This window comes from Oryctolagus cuniculus, chromosome 6, assembly GCF_964237555.1.
Source record: "Oryctolagus cuniculus chromosome 6, mOryCun1.1, whole genome shotgun sequence".
Classification (NCBI taxonomy): domain Eukaryota; kingdom Metazoa; phylum Chordata; class Mammalia; order Lagomorpha; family Leporidae; genus Oryctolagus; species Oryctolagus cuniculus.
Window position 1 is genome coordinate 146,951,939 of NC_091437.1, and position 7,305 is coordinate 146,959,243.

The 7,305-nt window shown below is 40.8% G+C and overlaps 1 long non-coding RNA gene across 1 annotated transcript in view; it reads right to left on the minus strand.

The window, feature by feature from the left end:
* LOC138849974 (uncharacterized) overlaps window positions 1-7,010 on the minus strand; it is a 70,347-nt gene extending 63,337 nt beyond the window's left edge. The window contains exons 1-2 of the long non-coding RNA XR_011389313.1: window positions 6,311-7,010; window positions 4,908-4,951 (exon numbers count right to left, since the gene is read on the minus strand). This is a non-coding gene — a long non-coding RNA (uncharacterized lncRNA). The remainder of the gene's footprint in view (window positions 1-4,907; window positions 4,952-6,310) is intronic.
* Window positions 7,011-7,305: the final 295 nt, after the last annotated feature.

Genomic DNA, 7,305 nt, shown 5'->3' on the forward strand with positions numbered 1-7,305 from the left:
TCTCTCCTCCTTTATAGTCCTCTTCCACCAATCCCAACTCTGCTGCCCACACGCCGAGTACGCTGCTCTCCTCCAATCAGGAGCAGGTCCTGCTGTTTATTGGTTGAACTGGAGGCAGCTGTGTAGAAGCTGTTTCCTCCTCTCCCAGCGCCATATTGTGGGAGAGCAGATGCATAGAATAAGTCTTAATTCCAGTAACTTAGTCTAGTCCGAGTTGCTCCCAGTTGCTCCCCACAAGTGTGGACCTTCTCTGCTTCAGGTTAGAATGTACTCCAAAGCAAAATAAGCCACAATAGCACAGCAATGGTCTTCTATCTGCTCATATTCATTCAGTATGGGTTTATTTATAGTAAGAAGAGAAGAAAATTATATCTTAACCATATTTTGGTTTCCTGAACCTTTAAGTAATGTGCATTCCAGTTACAAGCAAGTTTCCATGATTTCCCCTGTGAGATACTCTATGACTTTCTAGGCTGGGAATATATTTACTTCTCAGACCAAAATGTTCCCCGTGGTTTAAATAATCTTTTACCAAAGCTCTGGTCTAAAATTTACCATTAGTGCAAAGTCAGTTGGTCAACAAGAGGGTCTGAGAATTTTTAGTTTTGTAGTTTTCCCTTTCTAGGAATTTAAGGACAAAATGATGCCTTTTACTTTTCTGAGCTTGTATCTATTTCTTCTTTTTCTCTTCTCAGGTCCCATACCTCCTTCCCCCTATTTCTCCCTCTTTGCATCCCTTCCATTTTCTCTCTTCTTCCTTGCCTCTCTAGCCTCCCTCACTGTCCTTCTTTGAGCCTCTCTTACTCCAGCTTTTCTTAATCATTTTGATGTTTGTCAGATCCTTGTGGTCTTATTAAGGCAGGCAATTAGTTTTTTTTTTTTTTTTTTTTGGTCTAATGACTTAAAAAATTATTTCTATCAACTCTCTAGCTTCCATTGATGCCAAGACTGTCTAGAATGTTTACTCTGCTGAGAAAATTAATGGAGACTTTTAGGAACACACTCGCAACTTCCTCCCAACTCCTCCAGGCTTGAAGCTAGGTCCACACCCATTCTTTCTTCCTTGTCTGGCATTTCAGAGGCAAAGACTCTGTCTTGGTCTTCCTTCCTCAGGCACTCCCTTTTTAAAAATTTTTGCTCTTCTGCCTAGAAACAATTCCAAATACTCCGAGATTAAACATCCTCTACTCTTCCTTCACTTTTTTCCTCTAACTGCCCCCATTCTTGAAATAGTAGACTTACACTGCTCTGCCTTCCTTGTCTCCAATCATTCCTAATGTGATAAATGCTGACTTCTGCTTCCTATATCTCAATCCACCATCCTCTTCAAATTACTCTTCAAAAAGAATCAAGTGTCTCCTATCAATAAATTTGATATCTTTTTAAAAACTCTTGAATTTTCTGCAGTTTGATGCTCTTGTTGAGTTTTTTCTGCAGATTCTTGCGTTCATTGGCCAACCACTTTTCATGACATTTTTCTCCTGGTGCTTTGACCTCTGTGTACTTTCTAAATGCTTCTCAGGTTACTACCACACTTCATCAAACATGCTCCATTCCCTAGATTTTATTTCCACTGATGCCATCTTTGATCCTTCTCATCTCCCTGCTTGCTCTTCTCTCCTCACTTCCCCTGTCCTCACACTGATTTGTCCCAAGTGTCCTCAGGGCTTCAGTTATCACCTCTGGATTTATGGTCCATAAACAAATCTTAACAATGATGTTCTTCCTAAACCTCACTCAGCTCTTTGTATCTGTCTGCCAGATGTTTTTACCTGGGCATTCAATATTCACAAACAGACACCTCAAATGAAAAATAAGAAAATTTGAATTATCTTTGTGATTTCCCAAACCAGCTTCACCTCAAGTAATTCCTTTTTCACAGAATGATGACATAGGAATGCTTTCTCCTCTTTTAGAAAATGCTGACACCTTCTGCTCCATCACCAAATGTTTCCTCTTGGCCTGAACTTTCACACTGGTGTCTTGGATCATTACAATGTCCTCCCGTCTACAGTCATTCTTCTTGCCTGTCTTCTGTATGATTGTCTATTGGACATGCAAATTAATTTCCTACTGGAAATGCAAATTAATCACACCACAGCCCTTCCATAAACCTTTGTGGCTCCCCACTACTTATAGAATAATGGCCAAACTAAAGCTTTAGGCATGATATGAGAATATATGGCAGCTAAAGGAGGCTCAATACAATATAGTTCTAACAACAAAGGAATTCAAGAACTAAAGGCTTTGGGCAATTTAATTCAATCAATTTTCTCCATAACTCTGATAATATGCCATATAAATGGCCAATGTAACTATTTCTGGATGTAACAGGTGGTGACTTCAATAAGCATATGCATTGTAACAGTTTTTTAGAGAGGTAGGAAAAAAGGTACATCTCACTAGGGAATCGCAAAGCTAAGAGACCTAGTATCATTTGGGAAACAAAAGGGAATATCATGTATTAAAGACAGGAAAAAGGGATTAGGCATGCAGTGGCTCTAAGCTTTCTGTCTAATTATTTTTGTGGTTCTGCAAATATTTATTAAACAATGACTATCTGCCAGACATAGCATTGAGGACAAACAGGAAATAAAAAACAGAAACTTTCCTAAAGTAGCTCATTGAAATGTTAGCCAGGTAGACAAGTGTGCAGAAAACTGTAATGCCACATGCTCAGTGCCATATGTCAGGTGAATGTGTATGAAAGCCCTCTGGGAGACGCAGGGAACACTTCTAGAAGAGAACAGTTCCCCGGTCAACTAGTGTGCTTGCTTTGTAGCCCTTTAAATGTGCATTTTGAACTCTGACAACCACATCTTTTCTGTCTTGTCACTTTCTATTCCTTGCTTCAAATCATGTGCACTATTAATACTTCCCAAATGTGCCATATTTTTTTTCTTCCTGGTTATTGGCCTTACAGCTTTCCTGTAATGTGGTGATAGAGCTTCAAATTCTTTCCCAGTTATGCTAGTTATAATTTTTCAAGACAAGAAATCTCAATTTTTTTTGTTTGAAATGAAGAGCAAGCTATCAAAATTTATTTTCAAAGACGATCAACAAAGCTATATTCTATGATATTTTTTCACTGAATATTTATTTATTTTTAACTTTTTTCTCTTTCTTTTTATTATTTATTTGATAGGTAGAGCTATAGACAGTGACAGAGAGAGACAGAGAGAAAGGTCTTCCTTCCGTTGGTTCACTCCCCAAATGGCCGCCATGGCCGGAACTGCGCCATTCCGAAGCTAGGAGGCAGGTGCTTCTTCCTGGTCTCCCATGTGGGTGCAGGGACCCAAGCACTTGGGCCATCCTCCACTACCCTCCCGGGCCACAGCAGAGAGCTGGACTGAAAGAGGAGCAACCAGGACTAGAACCTGGAACCCATATGGGATGCTGGCGCCACAGGTGGAGGATTAACTATTTTTAACTTTTATTTAATAAATATAAATTTCCAAAGTAAAACTTTTGGATTATAGAGGCTTTTCTCCCCATAACCTCCCTCCACCTGCAACTATCCCATCGCCTATTCCCTCTCCCATCCCATTCACATCAAGATTCATTTTCAATTCTCTTTATATACAGAAGATCAATTTAGTATATACTAAGTAAAGATTTCAACAGTTTGCACTCACACAGAAACACAAAGTACTGTTTGAGTACTAGTTATACAGCTAATTCACATAGTACAACACATGAAGGACAGCGATCTGACATGGGGATTAAGTGCACAGTGACTCCTGTTGTTGATTTAACAATTGACACTGTTGTTTATGGCATCCGTAATCACCCGAGGCTCTTGTCATGAGCTGCCAAGGCTATGGAAGCTTCTTGAAATCTCAAATTTTATATGAAAGCTCATGCTTTTTAATGGTGGAAATAATTTAAAAATTTGAAAATAAACATTATAAGAGTCAAACACCACCATATGGACTGGCAGTTTGGATATTTTTCTCTAGGCTGTAAAATGAGAGCCATAGGTAAGTAGAGAGAAGGGAGCCCTTTTATTAAAGATTTGTTTATTTATTTAAAAGATAGAGAGAGATCCACTGATTCACTCCCCAAATGGTCAGGGCTGGGCTGAGTCAAAATCAGGAGCCCAGAGCTTCATCTGGGTCTCCCATGTGAGTGCAGGAGCCTAAAGACTTGGGCCAATTTCTACTCCTCTCCTAGACACATTAGGAGAGAGCGAAATTGGAAGTGGGTCAGCTGGGAATTGAGCTGACACCCACTTGGGATGCTGGCTTTCCAGGTAATGGCTTAACCCACTATGCCACAACATTGGCCCCAGGAGACTTATTTTCTGAAGTTTCTCTTATATATCATTAATTATTTCATTATCCCTAAAATATATTTATAAGTCTAAGCTATTATTCAGATGTGACAGAAATGACCCATTGAAGGGTGACTGGGGTTTCAAAAGCCAATTTTCCAAAGACTAACCATTGTCTTTAGTTTAAAGAGACTAGGGAAATGGGCACATAGAAATTAATTTTTGAAGGGGAGCAAGAAGTTGTCACACATGAAGTTGGACTTATTTCCTCAATACTCACGAAAGATGTCTCAGCTCTGATGTCTTAATGCTAATGGTTGGTGGATTAAGGGTGGAGACTTGGTATAATTATGGCATCTGAAAGTGGTGGGAGGTATTTAGGTCATTGGTTGTGTGCCCTCAGAGGTGATTTGCTGTGTCCACTTTCTGACTCACCATGTAATCATGCCTCTGCCACCCACATGACCAGCTTTCACAGATGCTATGCTATGGGGTCACCACTTCCTGAACTTAATCTCTAAACTGTAAGCTGAAAAAAATCTTTTCTTTCCCAAAGAAGCTCCTCTCATGGGATTTTAAAGTAACGAAATTAGGCTAATACAGTGTTGTTAGACTATGGTTACTAAAACAGTACCTTTTTCAGAGTTTGGTCCTTGTCTGTGAGTTTATGTTGTAGCCCTAGAAAAGAGGAATTATAATTGGGCTCTGAAAAAGTGACTCTTTGACCTTGGACACAGTTAAGAAGGTTGCAAAGAAATGGGGAGCACACAGCACATTTTTTTTTTTTTTTTGCCAGTCAGATTTAGACAGTGAGAGAGAGAGACAGAGAGAGAATTATAGACAGTGAGAGAGACAGAGAGAAAGGTCTTCCTTCCATTGGTTCACTCCCCTAATGGCTGCCACAGCCAGCACTGTGCCGATCTGATGCCAGGAGCCGGGTACTTCCTCCCAGTCTCCCATGCGGGTGCAGGGACCCAAGCACTTGGGCCATCCTCCACTGCCCTCCAGGGCCACAGCAGAGAGCTGGACTGGAAGAGGAGCAACCAGGACTAGTACCCGGCACCCCAACCAGGACTAGAACCCCAGGGTGCAGTCGCCGCAGGTGGAGGGTTAGCCAGGTGAGCCACGGAGCCAGCCCAGCACACCTTCTTACCTGATGTTCCCTAGCAAATGGACCTTTGAACAATGATGGGTATGTTGGGAGGAAGAAAAGATCTGAAGCCATAGTCCACAGTAGAAAGAAAAGGGAAAGCACTTATCCACTTATCTGCCACAAAGGCTTCAGATAAGTTTGCAAGTTGGCGAATTTTGGGAAATAGATGCTCATAGGCATAGTTTACCAACATGGCCATAGATTTCAGTGAGGTAGGGGTGTTCAGGGGCATGGGAATATACATACATGTCAGATGTTCCCATGAACATCATGCACATTTTTGGATATTCTCAATGGGAAGCCGACAGAGATACCAAGGAATTTTCAGATGACCATGGGTATGTGTTATGCAGATGAAGGCAAGTTATACAGAGTATCATTTATAATATAATCTTACTGGGGCCTGTAGTTTGGTGAAACAGGTAAAATCTGATAATATGGCCATTTTTACAGATATGGAATTCTAATCTACTTTCTTTTTTTTTAATTTTCAATTATCTTTATATACAGATCAATTTAGCATATATTAAGTAAAGATTTCCACAGTTTGCACCCACACAGAAACACAAAGTGTAAAATACTATTTGAGTACTAGTTACAGCATTAATTAGACACCCAAGGTAATTGTGTATTAATGACAGAGTTCAACCAATAGTTTTAAGTAGAACATAAAAAATACTAAAAGGGTAAAGTATTAAGTTCTTTTTTTTCTGTTTCTTTTTTTGTTTGTTGTTATATAGTTTTTTTATTTAATAAATGTGAATTTACAAAGTGCAGCTTTTGTATTTTTGTGGCTCCCCACCCCCATCTCCCTACCTCCCGTGGTCCTCCCCCTCCCACTCCCTCTCCCATCCCGCCCTTCATAGAGTTTCATTTTCAATTACCTTCATATACTGAAGATCAACTTGGTATATACTAAGTAAAGATTTCAACAGGCTGCACTCACACAACCGCACAAGGTATAGGGTATTGTTCAACTAGTAGTGTTGTTTTTAAGTTTCATAGTAGAACACATTAAGGACAGAGATCCTACGTGGGGAGCATGTACCCAGTGACTCCCGTTGTTGATTTAACAATTGGCACTCTTATTTATGACATCAGCAATCACCTGAGACTCTTGCTATGAGCTGTCTAGGCTATGGAAGCCCCTGGAGTTCACTGACTCTGAACTTGTTTAGTCAAGGCCGTATCACAGTGGAGGTTCCTTCCTCCCTTCAGAGAAAGGCGCCTCTCTCCTTGATGGCCTGTTCCTTCTGCTGGGTTCTTGTTCACCAGGATCTTTCATTTAGATTGTTTTTTGCCACCGTGTCATGGCTTTCCATGCCTGTGAGACTCTCATGGACCTTTTAGTCAGATCCGAATGTCCCAAGGGTTGATTCTGAGGCAGGAGTGCTGCCATTCTATGAGTCTGCTGTGTGTCCTGTTTCCCCCGCAGGATCATTCTCTCCCTTTTAATTCTATCCTTCATTATTTGCTTACACTGGTCTTATTTGTGAAATCTCATTGACACATACCCTATCTTTTTGATCGGTTGTGTATTTATACTTATCACTTTACCAAGTGTGCTGGCATTGGTACCTGCCTCCTTGGCTAATCCACTTTCTAACCCTGATGTTTGGGTTATAGCTCTTGGAGGAGCTCAGGATCAAGAGAGCCCACCAGTGCCTTGGCTGCAGGCACAACACACAGCTCATGCATGGAGGAGGGTTGTTGATCTTCCCACCAGACAGCTAATTCTAGGAAGGTTGTGACGTCAGATCTTGCACTACGAAGCTCTATTTTTAAACATGGATTGGAGATTTTCTACCACTCTAAGGAAGAAAATGTGGAGTAGGGGCTTTAGCCTTCACAGGAAGCCCATTGGAAAGAAGTCTGTGTC